The 17500-nt window shown below is 45.6% G+C and overlaps 1 protein-coding gene across 2 annotated transcripts in view; it reads left to right on the top strand.

Annotated features, from left to right (window-relative positions):
* The window catches only part of LOC118358594 (AT-rich interactive domain-containing protein 3A-like), a 308610-nt gene that overhangs the window by 24372 nt on the left and 266738 nt on the right, over positions 1-17500 (top strand). The gene's annotated exons all lie outside the window — the stretch shown is intronic.

The following is a 17500-nucleotide window of genomic DNA, read 5'->3' as shown; positions in this document are numbered from 1 at the left end:
TTATTTAACCAGGTAGGCCAGTTGAGAACACCTTTATTTAACCAGGTAGGCCAGTTGATAACACCTTTAATTAACCAGGTAGGCCAGTTGAGAACAACTTTATTTAACCAGGTAGGCTAGTTGAGAACACCTTTATTTAACCAGGTAGGCTAGTTGAGAACACCTTTATTTAACCAGGTAGGCTAGTTGAGAACACCTTTATTTAACCAGGTAGGCTAGTTGAGAACACCTTTATTTAACCAGGTAGGCAAGTTGAGAACACCTTTATTTAACCAGGTAGGCCAGTTGAGAACACCTTTATTTAACCAGGTAGGCCAGTTGATAACACCTTTATTTAACCAGGTAGGCCAGTTGAGAACACCTTTATTTAACCAGGTAGGCCAGTTGAGAACACCTTTATTTAACCAGGGAGGCTAGTTGAGAACACCTTTATTTAACCAGGTAGGCCAGTTGAGAACACCTTTATTTAACCAGGGAGGCCAGTTGAGAACACCTTTATTTAACCAGGTAGGCAAGTTGAGAACACCTTTATTTAACCAGGGAGGCCAGTTGAGAACAAGTTCTCATTTACAACTGTGACCTGACCAAGATAAAGCAAAGCAGTGCGACAAAAACAACAGAGTTACACATGGAATAAACAAAACATACAGTCAATAACACAATAGAAAAGAAAGTCTATACACAGTGTGTATATATACGTTGTGTGCAAATGAGGTAAGATAAGGGAGGTAAGGCAATAAATAGGCCATGGTGGCGAAATAATTACAATTTAGCAATTAAACACTGGAGTGATAATGGGCCTCTGTACGCCTATGTAGATATTCCATTAAAAAAAACCGTTTCCAGCTGCAATAGTAATTTACAACATTAACAATGTCAGCACTCTATTTCTGATCAATAATGATGTTATTTTAACGGACAAAAAAACGTGCTTTTCTTTCAAAAACAAGGACATTTCTAAGTGACCCCAAACTTTTGAACAGTAGTGTATGTTGTTTATGGCCAAATAGCATTCTAGTTTGCGTTGTTTTTTTTTTGTTAATGCTTTCCAATGTGTCAAGTAATTATATTTTTGTTTTGTCATGATTTGGTTGTTTCCTCTCTCTCTCTCTCTCTCTCTCTCTCTCTCTCTCTCTCTCTCTCTCTCTCTCTCTCTCTCTCTCTCTCTCTCTCTCTCTCTCTCTCTCTCTCTCTCTCTCTCTCTCTCTCTCTCTCTCTCTCTCTCTCTCTCTCTCCCTCTCTTATTAAACCAGAGTGCAGGCAGACTTGTTTCAACACCCTCCCATCAATGTGGGTGTTACATTTTAATCACACAAGCCTGGAATTTCTGCAGCTGTTTGCAAAAGGCTCTCTGTTTACGAGATCACACTGGTCGACCAATACAGCCTGTCTATAGACTGGCTGGCTGCTTCTCTGTGACTCCTCTACTCTCTTCACCCCCAATACAGCCTGTTTATAGACTGGCTGGCTGCTTCTCTGTGACTCCTCTACTCTCTTCACCCCCAATACAGCCTGTTTATAGACTGGCTGGCTGCTTCTCTGTGACTCCTCTACTCTCTTCACCCCCAATACAGCCTGTTTATAGACTGGCTGGCTGCTTCTCTGTGACTCCTCTACTCTCTTCACCCCCAATACAGCCTGTTTATAGACTGGCTGGCTGCTTCTCTGTGACTCCTCTACTCTCTTCACCCCCAATACAGCCTGTTTATAGACTGGCTGGCTGCTTCTCTGTGACTCCTCTACTCTCTTCACCCCCAATACAGCCTGTTTATAGACTGGCTGGCTGCTTCTCTGTGACTCCTCTACTCTCCTCACCCCCAATACAGCCTGTTTATAGACTGGCTGGCTGCTTCTCTGTGACTCCTCTACTCTCTTCACCCCAATACAGCCTGTTTATAGACTGGCTGCTTCTCTGTGACTCCTCTACTCTCTTCACCCCCAATACAGCCTGTTTATAGACTGGCTGGCTGCTTCTCTGTGACTCCTCTACTCTCTTCACCCCCAATACAGCCTGTTTATAGACTGGCTGGCTGCTTCTCTGTGACTCCTCTACTCTCTTCACCCCCAATACAGCCTGTTTATAGACTGGCTGGCTGCTTCTCTGTGACTCCTCTACTCTTTTCACCCCCAATACAGCCTGTTTATAGACTGGCTGGCTGCTTCTCTGTGACTCCTCTACTCTCTTCACCCCCAATACAGCCTGTTTATAGACTGGCTGGCTGCTTCTCTGTGACTCCTCTACTCTCTTCACCCCCAATACAGCCTGTTTATAGACTGGCTGGCTGCTTCTCTGTGACTCCTCTACTCTCTTAACCCCCAATACAGCCTGTTTATAGACTGGCTGCTTCTCTGTGACTCCTCTACTCTCTTCACCCCCAATACAGCCTGTTTATAGACTGGCTGGCTGCTTCTCAATTCAATTCAAGGGGCTTTATTGGCATGGGAAACATATGTTAACATTGCCAAACCAAGTGAAGTAGATCATAAACAAAAGTGAAATAATACATTTACTGTAAACATTACACTCACAAAAGTTCCATAAGAATAAAGACATTTCAAATGTCATATTGTGTGTATATATGCAGTGTTGTAACGATGTGCAAATAGTTAAAGTACAAAAGGGAAAATAAATAAATATGGGTTGTATTTAAATTGGTGTTTGTTCTTCACTGGTTGACCTTTTCTTGTGGCAACAGGTCACACATCTTGCTGCTGTGATGGCACACTGTGGAATTTCACCCAGTAGATATGAGAGTTTATCAAAATTGGGTTTGTTTTCGGATTCTTTGTGGATCTGTGTAATCTGAGGGAAATTTGTGTCTCTAATATGGTCATACATTTGGCAGGAGGTTAGGAAGTGCAGCTCAGTTGCCACCTCATTTTGTGGGCAGTGAGCACATAGCCTGTTGCTCAATAGCAAGGCTATGCTCACTGAGTCTGTACATAGTCAAATCTTTCCTTAAGTTTGGGTCAGTCACTGTGGTCAGGTATTCTGCCACTGTGTACTCTCTGTTTAGGGCCAAATAGCATTCTAGTTTGCTCTGTTTAATTTTTTTTTGTTTCCAATGTAATTATCTTTTTGTTTTCTCATGATTTGGTTGGGTCAAATTGTGCTGCTGTCCTGGGGCTCTGTAGGGTGTGTTTGTGTTTTTGAACAGAGCCCCAGGACCAGCTTGCTTAGGGGTCTCTTCTCCAGGTGTATCTATCTGTAGGTGATGGCTTTGTTATGGAAGGTTTGGGAATCACTTCCTTTTAGGTGGTTGTAGAATATAACGGTTATTTTCTGGATTTGGCTAATTAGTGGGTATCGGCCTAATTCTGCTCTGACTCCTCTACTCTCTTCACCCCCAATACAGCCTGTTTATAGACTGGCTGGCTGCTTCTCTGTGACTCCTCTACTCTCTTCACCCCCAATACAGCCTGTCTATAGACTGGCTGGCTGCTTCTCTGTGACTCCTCTACTCTCTTCACCCCCAATTCAGCCTGTTTATAGACTGGCTGGCTGCTTCTCTGTGACTCCTCTACTCTCTTCACCCCCAATACAGCCTGTCTATAGACTGGCTGGCTGCTTCTCTGTGACTCCTCTACTCTCTTCACCCCCTATACAGCCTGTTTATAGACTGGCTGGCTGCTTCTCTGTGACTCCTCTACTCTCTTCACCCCCTATACAGCCTGTTTATAGACTGGCTGGCTGCTTCTCTGTGACTCCTCTACTCTCTTCACCCCCAATACAGCCTGTTTATAGACTGGCTGGCTGCTTCTCTGTGACTCCTCTACTCTCTTCACCCCCAATACAGCCTGTCTATAGACTGGCTGGCTGCTTCTCTGTGACTCCTCTACTCTCTTCACCCCCAATACAGCCTGTCTATAGACTGGCTGGCTGCTTCTCTGTGACTCCTCTACTCTCTTCACCCCCAATTCAGCCTGTTTATAGACTGGCTGGCTGCTTCTCTGTGACTCCTCTACTCTCTTCACCCCCAATACAGCCTGTCTATAGACTGGCTGGCTGCTTCTCTGTGACTCCTCTACTCTCTTCACCCCCTATACAGCCTGTTTATAGACTGGCTGGCTGCTTCTCTGTGACTCCTCTACTCTCTTCACCCCCTATACAGCCTGTTTATAGACTGGCTGGCTGCTTCTCTGTGACTCCTCTACTCTCTTCACCCCCTCTAAGTATAACAGATAGACCATATAGTATTATAACAGATAGACCATATAGTATTATAACAGATAGACCATATATAGACCATATAGTATTATAACAGATAGACCATATAGTATTATAACAGATAGACCATATAGTATTATAACAGATAGACCATATAGTATTATAACAGATAGACCATATAGTATTATAACAGATAGACCATATAGTATTATAACAGATAGACCATATATAGACCATATAGTATTATAACAGATAGACCATATAGTATTATAACAGATAGACCATATAGTATTATAACAGATAGACCATATAGTATTATAACAGATAGACCATATAGTATTATAACAGATAGACCATATAGTATTATAACAGATAGACCATATAGTATTATAACAGATAGACCATATAGTATTATAACAGATAGACCGTAGAAAAAAAGTGGAGTCTATATACATTGTGTGCAAAAGGCATGAGGAGGGAGGCGAATAATTACAATATTGCAGATTAACACTGGAGTGATAAATGATCAGATGGTCATGTACAGGTAGAGATATTGGTGTGCAAAAGAGCAGAAAAGTAAATAAATAAAAACAGTATGGGGATGAGGTAGGTGAAAATGGGTGGGCTATTTACCAATAGACTATGTACAGCTGCAGCGATCGGTTAGCTGCTCAGATAGCAGATGTTTGAAGTTGGTGAGGGAGATAAAAGTCTCCAACTTCAGCAATTTTTGCAATTCGTTCCAGTCACAGGCAGCAGACAACTGGAACGAAAGGCGGACAAATGAGGTGTTGGCTTTAGGGATGATCAGTGAGATACACCTGCTGGAGCGCGTGCTACGGATGGGTGTTGCCATCGTGACCAGTGAACTGAGATAAGGCGGAGCTTTACCTAGCATGGACTTGTAGATGACCTGGAGCCAGTGGGTCTGGCGATGAATATGTAGCGAGGGCCAGCCGACTAGAGCATACAAGTCGCAGTGGTGGGTGGTATAAGGTGCTTTAGTGACAAAACGGATGGCACTGTGATAAACTGCATCCAGTTTGCTGAGTAGAGTGTTGGAAGCAATTTTGTAGATGACATCGCCGAAGTCGAGGATCGGTAGGATAGTCAGTTTTACCAGGGTAAGTTTGGCGGCGTGAGTGAAGGAGGCTTTGTTGCGGAATAGAACGCCGAGTCTTGATTTGATTTTCGATTAGAGATGTTTGATATGAGTCTGGAAGGAGAGTTTGCAGTCTAGCCAGACACCTAGGTACTTATAGATGTCCACATATTCAATGTCGGAACCATCCAGGGTGGTGATGCTGGTCAGGCGTGTGGGTGCAGGCAGCGAACGGTTGAAAAGCATGCATTTGGTTTTACTAGCGTTTAAGAGCAGTTGGAGGCCACGGAAGGAGTGTTGTATGGCATTGAAGCTCGTTTGGAGGTTAGATAGCACAGTGTCCAAGGACGGGCCGGAAGTATATAGAATGGTGTCGTCTGCGCAGAGGTGGATCAGGGAATCGCCCGCAGCAAGAGCAACATCATTGATATATACAGAGAAAAGAGTCGGCCCGAGAATTGAACCCTGTGGCACCCCCATAGAGACTGCCAGAGGACCGGACAGCATGCCCTCCGATTTGACACACTGAACTCTGTCTGCAAAGTAATTGGTGAACCAGGCAAGGCAGTCATCCGAAAAACCGAGGCTACTGAGCCTGCCGATAAGAATATGGTGATTGACAGAGTCGAAAGCCTTGGCAAGGTCGATGAAGACGGCTGCACAGTACTGTCTTTTATCGATGGCGGTTATGATATCGTTTAGTACCTTGAGTGTGGCTGAGGTGCACCCGTGACCGGCTCGGAAACCAGATTGCACAGCGGAGAAGGTACGGTGGGATTCGAGATGATCAGTGACCTGTTTGTTGACTTGGCTTTCGAAGACCTTAGATAGGCAGGGCAGGATGGATATAGGTCTGTAACAGTTTGGGTCCAGGGTGTCTCCCCCTTTGAAGAGGGGGATGACTGCGGCAGCTTTCCAATCCTTGGGGATCTCAGACGATATGAAAGAGAGGTTGAACAGGCTGGTAATAGGGGTTACGACAATGGCGGCAGATAGTTTCAGAAATAGAGGGTCCAGATTGTCAAGCCCAGCTGATTTGTACGGGTCCAGGTTTTGCAGCTCTTTCAGAACATCTGCTATCTGGATTTGGGTAAAGGAGAACCTGGAGAGGCTTGGGCGAGTAGCTGGGAGGGGGGCGGAGCTGTTGGCCGAGGTTGGAGTAGCCAGGCGGAAGGCATGGCCAGCCGTTGAGAAATGCTTGTTGAAGTTTTCGATAATCATGGATTTATCGGTGGTGACCGTGTTACCTAGCCTCAGTGCAGTGGGCAGCTGGAAGGAGGTGCTCTTGTTCTCCATGGACTTCACAGTGTCCCAGAACTTTTTGGAGTTGGAGCTACAGGATGCAAACTTCTGCCTGAAGAAGCTGGCCTTAGCTTTCCTGACTGACTGTGTATATTGGTTCCTGACTTCCCTGAACAGTTGCATATCACGGGGACTATTCGATGCTATTGCAGTCCGCCACAGGATGTTTTTGTGCTGGTCGAGGGCAGTCAGGTCTGTTCTTAGTTCTGCATTTTTTTTGTGTGTGTGTGTCTTGTCTTGTGAGAGGTGGGGTGGTCCGGGCTCGTACTGGCAGGACTATTTTACTGAGTCAAATCTCGCCTCTTCTCTAAAACACTTCAGTCTACGCTGCTCAATTCATGTGTGTCTGTATTTTATCTGTCTTTACCCTAATACATGTTGTCATGCAGTGCCATATGGTATTAGTGCGTTCTCTACACCGTATAGGCTATAGGGCACTGTGCATTAACCTTTGTAGGGTAGCCTAGTGGTTAGAGCGTTGGACTAAATCCCGCAGCTGACAAGGTACAAATCTATCGTTCTGCACCTGAACAAGGCAGTTAACCCCACTGTTCCCAGGCCGTCATTGAAAAGAAGAATTTGTTCTTAACTGACTTGCCTAGTTAAATAAAGGTTAAAGAATTAAGCTGCCTCGTCTTAATGTTTACAACTAATGAAGGGATTTATATGTTGCATTTGAATTGCTGGTATTCATAATACTGCTGTATGTAATTGGTGGTGACATGTTGACTATGCAGCACCATATTGACTGAGGGGGACATGTTGGCTATGCAGCACCATATTGACTGAGGGGGACATGTTGGTTATGCAGCACCATATTGACTGAGGGGGACATGTTGGTTATGCAGCACCATATTGACTGAGGGGGACATGTTGACTATGCAGCACCATATTGACTGAGGGGGACATGTTGACTATGCAGCACCATATTGACTGAGGGGGACATGTTGGTTATGCAGCACCATATTGACTGAGGGGGACATGTTGGTTATGCAGCACCATATTGCACCATATTGACTGAGGGGGACATGTTGGTCACGCAGCACCATATTGACTGAGGGGGACATGTTGGTCATGCAGCACCATATTGACTGAGGGGGACATGTTGGTCATGCAGCACCATATTGACTGAGGGGGACATGTTGGTTATGCAGCACCAGCACATGTTGACTATGCAGCACCATATTGACTGAGGGGGACATGTTGACTATGCAGCACCATATTGACTGAGGGGGACATGTTGACTATGCAGCACCATATTGACTGAGGGGGACATGTTGACTATGCAGCACCATATTGACTGAGGGGGACATGTTGGTCATGCAGCACCATATTGACTGAGGGGGACATGTTGATTATGCAGCACCATATTGACTGAGGGGGACATGTTGGTCATGCAGCACCATATTGACTGAGGGGGACATGCAGCACCATATTGACTGAGGGGGACATGTTGACTATGCAGCACCATATTGACTGAGGGGACATGTTGACTATGCAGCACCATATTGGGCAGCACCATATTGACTGAGGGGGACATGTTGACTATGCAGCACCATATTGACTGAGGGGGACATGTTGACTATGCAGCACCATATTGACTGAGGGGGACATGTTGACTATGCAGCACCATATTGACTGAGGGGGACATGTTGACTATGCAGCACCATATTGACTGAGGGGGACATGTTGACTATGCAGCACCATATTGACTGAGGGGGACATGTTGACTATGCAGCACCATATTGACTGAGGGGGACATGTTGACTATGCAGCACCATATTGACTGAGGGGGACATGTTGCAGCACCATATTGACTGAGGGGGACATGCAGCACCATATTGACTGAGGGGGACATGTTGACTACGCAGCACCATATTGACTGAGGGGGACATGTTGACTATGCAGCACCATATTGACTGAGGGGGACATGTTGACTATGCAGCACCATATTGACTGAGGGGGACATGTTGACTATGCAGCACCATATTGACTGAGGGGGACATGTTGACTATGCAGCACCATATTGACTGAGGGGGACATGTTGACTATGCAGCACCATATTGACTGAGGGGGACATGTTGACTATGCAGCACCATATTGCACCATATTGACTGAGGGGGACATGCACCATATTGACTGAGGGGGTCATGCAGCACCATATTGACTGAGGGGGACATGTTGACTATGCAGCACCATATTGACTGAGGGGGACATGTTGACTATGCAGCACCATATTGACTGAGGGGGACATGTTGACTATGCAGCACCATATTGACTGAGGGGGACATGTTGACTATGCAGCACCATATTGCAGCACCATATTGAGGGGGGGGACATGTTGACTATGCAGCACCATATTGACTGAGGGGGGTTGACATGCAGCACCATATTGACTGAGGGGACACTATGCAGCACCATATTGACTGAGGGGGACATGTTGACTATGCAGCACCATATTGACTGAGGGGGACATGTTGACTATGCAGCACCATATTGACTGAGGGGGACATGTTGACTATGCAGCACCATATTGACTGAGGGGGACATGTTGACTATGCAGCACCATATTGACTGAGGGGGACATGTTGACTATGCAGCACCATATTGACTGAGGGGGGGACATGCACCATATTGACTGAGGGGGACATGTTGGTCATGCAGCACCATATTGACTGAGGGGGACATGTTGAGTATGCAGCACCATATTGACTGAGGGGGACATGTTGGTCATGCAGCACCATATTGACTGAGGGGGACATGTTGGTCATGCAGCACCATATTGACTGAGGGGGACATGTTGGTCATGCAGCACCATATTGACTGAGGGGGACATGTTGTATTATGAAAATGAAAGAAAAACCCTTGAATGTGTGTGTCCAAACATTTGACTGTATATAAATATATTTAAAATAATATATACAAATATTGGAAATGATGATTGTATACAGTGCATTCGGAAAGAATGGACTTTTCCCACATTTTGTTACATTACAGCTTTATTCTAAAATGGATTAAAAATAAAAATGTCCCGTCTCAATCTACACACAATACCCCACAATGACAATGTGAAAACATGTTTTTAGACATTTTTGCTATTGTAATGAAAAACAAAAAACAATAATACCTTATTTACATACAGTAAGTATTCAGACCCTTTGCTGTGGGACTCAAAATTGAGCTCAGGTGCATCCTGTTTCCACTGATCATCCTTGAGATGTTTCTACAACTTGATTGGAGTCCACCAGTGGTAAATTCAATTGATTGGACATGATATGGAAAGGCAGACCTGTCTATATAAGGTCCCACAGTTGACAGTGAATGTCAGAGCAAAAACCAAGCCATGAGGTTGAAGGAATTGTCTGTAGAGCTCCGAGACAGGATTGTGTCGAGGCACAGATCTGGGGAAGGGTACCAAAACATGTCTGCAGCGTTGAAGGTCCCCAAGAACACAGTGTCCCCCATCGTTCTTAAATGGAAGAAGTTTGGAACCACCAAGACTCTTCCTAGAGCTGGCCGTCTGGCCAAACTGAGCAATCGGGGGAGAAGGGCCTTGGTCAGGGAGGTGACCAAGAACCCGATGGTCACTCTGAGAGAGCTCTAGAGTTCCTCTGTGGAGATGGGAGAACCTTCCAGAAGGACAACCATCTCTGCAGCACTCAACCAATCAGGCCTTTATGGTAGAGTGGCCAGACGGAAGCCACTCCTCACTAAAAGGCACATGATAGCCTGCTTGGAGTTTTCCAAAAGCTACCTAAACTCTCAGACAATGAGAAACAAGACTCTCTGGTCTGATGAAACCATGATTGAACTCTTTGGTCTGAATGCCAAGTGTCACGTCTTGCGGGAACCTGGCACCCTACGGTGAAGCATGGTGGTGGCAGCATCATGCTGTGGGGATGTTTTTCAGCGGCAGGGACTGGGAGACTAGTCAGGATTGAGGCAAAGATGAACGGAGAAAAGTACAGAGCGATCCTTGATGAAAACCTGCTCCAGAGCACTCAGGACCTCAGACTGGGGTGAATGTTCACCTTCCAACAGGACAACGACCCTAAGCACACAGCCAAGGCAACGCAGGAGTGGCTTCGGGACAAGTCTCTGAATGTCCTTGAGTGGCCCAGCCAGAGCCCGGACTTGAACCCGATCGAACATCTCTGGAGAGACCTGAAAATAGCTGTGCAGCAACGCTCCCCATCCAATCTAACAGAGCTTGAGAGGATTTGCTGAGAAGAATGAAGAAACTCCCCAAATACAGGTGTGCCAAGCTGGTAGCGTCATACCCAAGAAGACTTGAGGCTGTAATCACTGCCAAAGGTGCTTCAACAAAGTACTGAGTAAAGGGTCAGGATACTTATGTAAATATGATATTTCTGTTATTACATTTAAATGGTTTAAAAAAAAAATTGAACCTGTTTTTGCTTTGTGTGTAGATTGAGTGTGCGTGCACTTCGTTTGGTGAGGTTAAACCTGTGTGCTACCTTTACTATGTGAATATATATATATTATCTCATAGACAATATTGTCTTATTTTTCGTAATAATGTTATCTAATAATATTATCTTATAATCTTATTATATCGTGTTTTATTGATGCTCTTGTCTGTCTGTCTGTCTGTCTGTCTGTCTGTCTGTCTGTCTGTCTGTCTGTCTGTCTGTCTGTCTGTCTGTCTGTCTGTCTGTCTGTCTGTGTCTGTCCGCCTCCACCTGTCTGTCTGTCTGTCTGTCTGTCTGTCTGTCTGTCTGTCTGTCTGTCTGTCTGTCTGTCTGTCTGTCTGTCTGTCTGTCTTGTGTTAAGCCCTCAAACTGACTAGCAACACTGGTGTGGGGTGGAGGAGGGATTGTTGGATGGATGGATAAGGAGAGAGAGAGCCAACAAGAGAGAAAGACAAAAAAGGAAGGAAGATACAACAGTCCATATATAGCCTGGGAGAGAGTGGTGGAAAGTGAGAGACAGGGAGAAAGGTTTATACAGATAAGAGGAGAGAAAGAAAGAGACAGGGAGAGGGAGAGAACAACAGAGCTAGTTAGGGAAAGAACAACTTGAACAGAGGAACAATGTGTTTGCATCCCGATGATGAGCTTAGGATGGTCTCTCTCTTCCTGTCATCTGTTATCACTCCTCCTTCCTGATGGTCTCTCTCTTCCTGTCATCTGTTATCACTCCTCCTTCCTGATGGTCTCTCTCTTCCTGTCATCTGTTATCACTCCTCCTTCCTGATGGTCTCTCTCTTCCTGTCATCTGTTATCACTCCTCCTTCCTGATGGTCTCTCTCTTCCTGTCATCTGTTATCACTCCTCCTTCCTGATGGTCTCTCTCTTCCTGTCATCTGTTATCACTCCTCCTTCCTGATGGTCTCTCTCTTCCTGTCATCTGTTATCACTCCTCCTTCCTGATGGTCTCTCTCTTCCTGTCATCTGTTATCACTCCTCCTTCCTGATGGTCTCTCTCTTCCTGTCATCTGTTATCACTCCTCCTTCCTGATGGTCTCTCTCTTCCTGTCATCTGTTATCACTCCTCCTTCCTGATGGTCTCTCTCTTCCTGTCATCTGTTATCACTCCTCCTTCCTGATGGTCTCTCTCTTCCTGTCATCTGTCTGTTATCACTCCTCCTTCCTGATGGTCTCTCTCTTCCTGTCATCTGATATCACTCCTCCTTCCTGATGGTCTCTCTTCCTTCATCTGATATCACTCCTCCTTCCTGATGGTCTCTCACTTCCTGTCATCTTATCACTCCTCCTTCCTGATGGTCTCTCTCTTCCTGTCATCTGTTATCACTCCTCCTTCCTGATGGTCTCTCTCTTCCTGTCATCTGTTATCACTCCTCCTTCCTGATGGTCTCTCTCTTCCTGTCATCTGTCTGTTATCACTCCTCCTTCCTGATGGTCTCTCTCTTCCTGTCATCTGATATCACTCCTCCTTCCTGATGGTCTCTCACTTCCTGTCATCTGATATCACTCCTCCTTCCTGATGGTCTCTCTCTTCCTGTCATCTGTTATCACTCCTCCTTCCTGATGGTCTCTCTCTTCCTGTCATCTGTTATCACTCCTCCTTCCTGATGGTCTCTCTCTTCCTGTCATCTGTTATCACTCCTCCTTCCTGATGGTCTCTCTCTTCCTGTCATCTGTTATCACTCCTCCTTCCTGATGGTCTCTCTCTTCCTGTCATCTGATATCACTCCTCCTTCCTGATGGTCTCTCACTTCCTGTCATCTGATATCACTCCTCCTTCCTGATGGTCTCTCTCTTCCTGTCATCTGTTATCACTCCTCCTTCCTGATGGTCCTCCTTCCTGTCATCTGATATCACTCCTCCTTCTCTCTCACTTCCTGTCATCTGATATCACTCCTCCTTCCTGATGGTCTCTCTCTTCCTGTCATCTGATATCACTCCTCCTTCCTGATGGTCTCTCTCTTCCTGTCATCTGTCTGTTATCACTCCTCCTTCCTGATGGTCTCTCTCTTCCTGTCATCTGATATCACTCCTCCTTCCTGATGGTCTCTCTCTTCCTGTCATCTGATATCACTCCTCCTTCCTGATGGTCTCTCACTTCCTGTCATCTGATATCACTCCTCCTTCCTGATGGTCTCTCTCTTCCTGTCATCTGATATCACTCCTCCTTCCTGATGGTCTCTCTCTTCCTGTCATCTGATATCACTCCTCCTTCCTGATGGTCTCTCTCTTCCTGTCATCTGTTATCACTCCTCCTTCCTGATGGTCTCTCTCTTCCTGTCATCTGTTATCACTCCTCCTTCCTGATGGTCTCTCTCTTCCTGTCATCTGTCTGTTATCACTCCTCCTTCCTGATGGTCTCTCTCTTCCTGTCATCTGATATCACTCCTCCTTCCTGATGGTCTCTCTCTTCCTGTCATCTGATATCACTCCTCCTTCCTGATGGTCTCTCACTTCCTGTCATCTGATATCACTCCTCCTTCCTGATGGTCTCTCTCTTCCTGTCATCTGATATCACTCCTCCTTCCTGATGGTCTCTCTCTTCCTGTCATCTGATATCACTCCTCCTTCCTGATGGTCTCTCTTTTCCTGTCATCTGATATCACTCCTCCTTCCTGATGGTCTCTCACTTCCTGTCATCTGATATCACTCCTCCTTCCTGATGGTCTCTCTCTTCCTGTCATCTGATATCACTCCTCCTTCATGATGGTCTCTCTCTTCCTGTCATCTGATATCACTCCTCCTTCCTGATGTTCTCTCACTTCCTGTCATCTGATATCACTCCTCCTTCCTGATGGTCTCTCTCTTCCTGTCACCTGTCTGTTATCAACCCTCGGTCCCTTCCTCATACTGGGACAACTAATATCATCCACTTTGCATGGTTTTGCATAAACCAGCCCAATACTACTCTCTTTACATATATTTAGCATCTCAATCCCCCTCTCTTGGGACATGTATAGTGTGTATTGCAAATCACTTATTTTATTGTCTTTAGAATGATAGACTTTGTTGAAAAGACAATGTCATCAAAGTATGTCATCAAAGTAAAATTATATATATATATAGATATAAAATTATGATTTTGTTTTTGTTCATGTGTATGTTTAAATGATTTGACCTTGCCTAGACTAGACTACATTTAGTTTCTATCTAGTCTATACATTTTACATGCTATTTCAATGTCTCCTTCCCTTTCATTTTAAAAGAGGGGCGTTGTGTGTTTATCTAGTCACGGTTTCATTGTTGTTCAGGTTGTGGTCAGTGTTTGTCAGGTTGTTGTCAGGTTGTTGCCAGGTTGTTGTCAGTGTGTGGTCAGGTTGTGGTCAGGTTGTTGTCAGGTTGTTGCCAGGTTGTTGTCAGTATGTGATCAGGTTGTTGTCAGTGTGTGGTCAGGTTGTGGTCAGTATGTGTCAGGTTGTGGTCAGGTTGTTGTCAGGTTGTAGTCAGGTTGTTGTCAGGTTGTAGTCAGGTTGTTGTCAGTGTGTGGTCAGGTTGTTGTCAGTGTGTGGTCAGGTTGTGGTCAGGTTGTTGTCAGGTTGTTGTCAGGTTGTTGTCAGGTTTTGGTCAGGTTGTTGTCAGGTTGTTGTCAGGTTGTTGTCAGGTTGTTGTCAGTGTTGTGGTCAGGTTGTGGTCAGGTTGTTGTCAGGTTGTTGTCAGGTTGTTGTCAGTTTGTGGTCAGGTTGTTGTCAGTGTGTGGTCAGGTTGTTGTCAGGTTGTTGTCAGGTTGTTGTCAGGTTGTTGTCAGTATGTGGTCAGGTTGTTGTCAGGTTGTTGTCAGGTTGTTGTCAGGTTGTTGTCAGGTTGTTGTCAGGTTGTTGTCAGGTTGTTGTCAGGTTGTTGTCAGGTTGTTGTCAGGTTGTGGTCAGGTTGTTGTCAGGTTGTTGTCAGGTTGTTGTCAGGTTGTTGTCAGGTTGTGGTCAGGTTGTTGTCAGGTTGTGGTCAGGTTGTTGTCAGGTTGTTGTCAGGTTGTGGTCAGGTTGTTGTCAGGTTGTGGTCAGGTGTGGTCAGGTTGTGGTCAGGTTGTGGTCAGGTTGTTGCCAGGTTGTTGTCAGTATGTGATCAGGTTGTTGTCAGTGTGTTGTCAGGTTGTGGTCAGGTTGTTGTCAGTGTGTGGTCAGGTTGTTGTCAGTATGTCAGGTTGTGGTCAGGTTGTTGTCAGGTTGTGGTCAGGTTGTTGTCAGGTTGTTGTCAGTATGTGGTCAGTATGTGGTCAGGTTGTTGTCAGGTTGTTATTCAGGTTGTTGTCAGGTTGTGGTCAGGTTGTGGTCAGGTTGTGGTCAGTGTGTGGTCAGGTTGTTGTCAGTATGTGTCAGGTTGTGGTCAGGTTGTTGTCAGGTTGTGGTCAGGTTGTTGTCAGGTTGTTGTCAGTATGTGGTCAGTATGTGGTCAGGTTGTTGTCAGGTTGTTATTCAGGTTGTTGTCAGGTTGTGGTCAGGTTGTGGTCAGGTTGTGGTCAGGTTGTTGTCAGGTTGTTGTCAGGTTGTTGTCAGGTTGTGGTCAGGTTGTGGTCAGGTTGTGGTCAGGTTGTGGTCAGGTTGTTGTCAGGTTGTTGTCAGGTTGTTATTCAGGTTGTTGTCAGGTTGTGGTCAGGTTGTGGTCAGGTTGTTGTCAGTATGTGGTCAGGTTATTGTCAGGTTGTTGTCAGGTTGTTATTCAGGTTGTTGTCAGGTTGTTGTTCAGGTTGTTGTCAGGTTGTGGTCAGGTTGTTGTCAGGTTGTTGTCAGGTTGTTATTCAGGTTGTTGTCAGGTTGTGGTCAGGTTGTTGTCAGGTTGTTGTTCAGGTTGTGGTCAGGTTGTTGTCAGGTTGTTGTCAGGTTGTTGTCAGGTTGTGGTCAGGTTGTTGTCAGGTTGTTGTCAGGTTGTGGTCAGGTTGTTGTCAGGTTGTTGTTCAGGTTGTGGTCAGGTTGTGGTCAGGTTGTTGTCAGGTTGTGGTCAGGTTGTTGTCAGGTTGTTGTCAGGTTGTTGTCAGGTTGTTGTCAGGTTGTTGTTCAGGTTGTTGTCAGGTTGTTGTCAGGTTGTTGTTCAGGTTGTGGTCAGGTTGTGGTCAGGTTGTTGTCAGGTTGTTGTCAGGTTGTTGTCAGGTTGTTGTCAGGTTGTTGTCAGGTTGTTGTCAGGTTGTGGTCAGGTTGTTGTTCAGGTTGTTGTCAGGTTGTTGTCAGGTTGTTGTTCAGGTTGTTGTCAGGTTGTTGTCAGGTTGTTGTCAGGTTGTTGTCAGGTTGTTGTCAGGTTGTTGTCAGGTTGTTGTCAGGTTGTGGTCAGGTTGTTGTCAGGTTGTTGTCAGGTTGTTGTCAGGTTGTTGTCAGGTTGTGGTCAGGTTGTGGTCAGGTTGTTGTTCAGGTTGTTGTCAGGTTGTTGTCAGGTTGTTGTTCAGGTTGTGGTCAGGTTGTTGTCAGGTTGTTGTCAGGTTGTTGTCAGTTTGTTGTCAGGTTGTTGTCAGGTTGTGGTCAGGTTGTTGTCAGGTTGTTGTTCAGGTTGTTGTCAGGTTGTGGTCAGGTTGTTGTTCAGGTTGTGGTCAGGTTGTGGTCAGGTTGTTGTCAGGTTGTTGTCAGGTTGTTGTCAGGTTGTTGTTCAGGTTGTGGTCAGGTTGTTGTCAGGTTGTTGTCAGGTTGTTGTCAGGATGTGGTCAGGTTGTTGTCAGGTTGTTGTCAGGTTGTTGTCAGGTTGTTGTCAGGTTGTGGTCAGGTTGTTGTCAGGTTGTGGTCAGGTTGTTGTCAGGTTGTGGTCAGGTTGTTGTCAGGTTGTTGTCAGGTTGTTGTCAGGTTGTGGTCAGGTTGTTGTCAGGTTGTTGTCAGGTTGTTGTCAGTATGTTGTCAGTATGTTGTCAGGTTGTTGTCAGGTTGTTGTCAGGTTGTTGTCAGTATGTTGTCAGGTTGTTGTCAGGTTGTTGTCAGGTTGTTGTCAGTATGTGGTCAGTATGTGGTCAGGTTGTTGTCAGGTTGTTGTCAGTATGTGGTCAGGTTGTTGTCAGTATGTGGTCAGTATGTGGTCAGTATGTGGTCAGGTTGTTGTCAGGTTGTTGTCAGGTTGTTGTCAGTATGTGGTCAGGTTGTTGTCAGGTTGTTGTCAGGTTGTTGTCAGTATGTGGTCAGGTTGTTGTCAGTATGTGGTCAGGTTGTTGTCAGGTTGTTGTCAGTATGTGGTCAGGTTGTTGTCAGTATGTGGTCAGGTTGTGGTCAGGTTGTTGTCAGGTTGTTGTCAGTATGTTGTCAGGTTGTTGTCAGGTTGTTGTCAGGTTGTTGTCAGTATGTTGTTGTGGTCAGTATGTGGTCAGGTTGTTGTCAGTATGTGGTCAGGTTGTTGTCAGGTTGTGGTCAGGTTGTTGTCAGTATGTGGTCAGGATGTGGTCAGGTTGTTGTCAGTATGTGGTCAGGTTGTTGTCAGGTTGTTGTCAGGTTGTTGTCAGTATGTGGTCAGGTTGTTGTCAGTATGTGGTCAGTATGTGGTCAGGTTGTTGTCAGGTTGTTGTCAGTATGTTGTCAG

The sequence above is a fragment of the Oncorhynchus keta genome, chromosome 25 (assembly GCF_023373465.1).
Source record: "Oncorhynchus keta strain PuntledgeMale-10-30-2019 chromosome 25, Oket_V2, whole genome shotgun sequence".
Taxonomy (NCBI): domain Eukaryota; kingdom Metazoa; phylum Chordata; class Actinopteri; order Salmoniformes; family Salmonidae; genus Oncorhynchus; species Oncorhynchus keta.
This window is presented reverse-complemented; position numbering and strand designations above follow the sequence as displayed.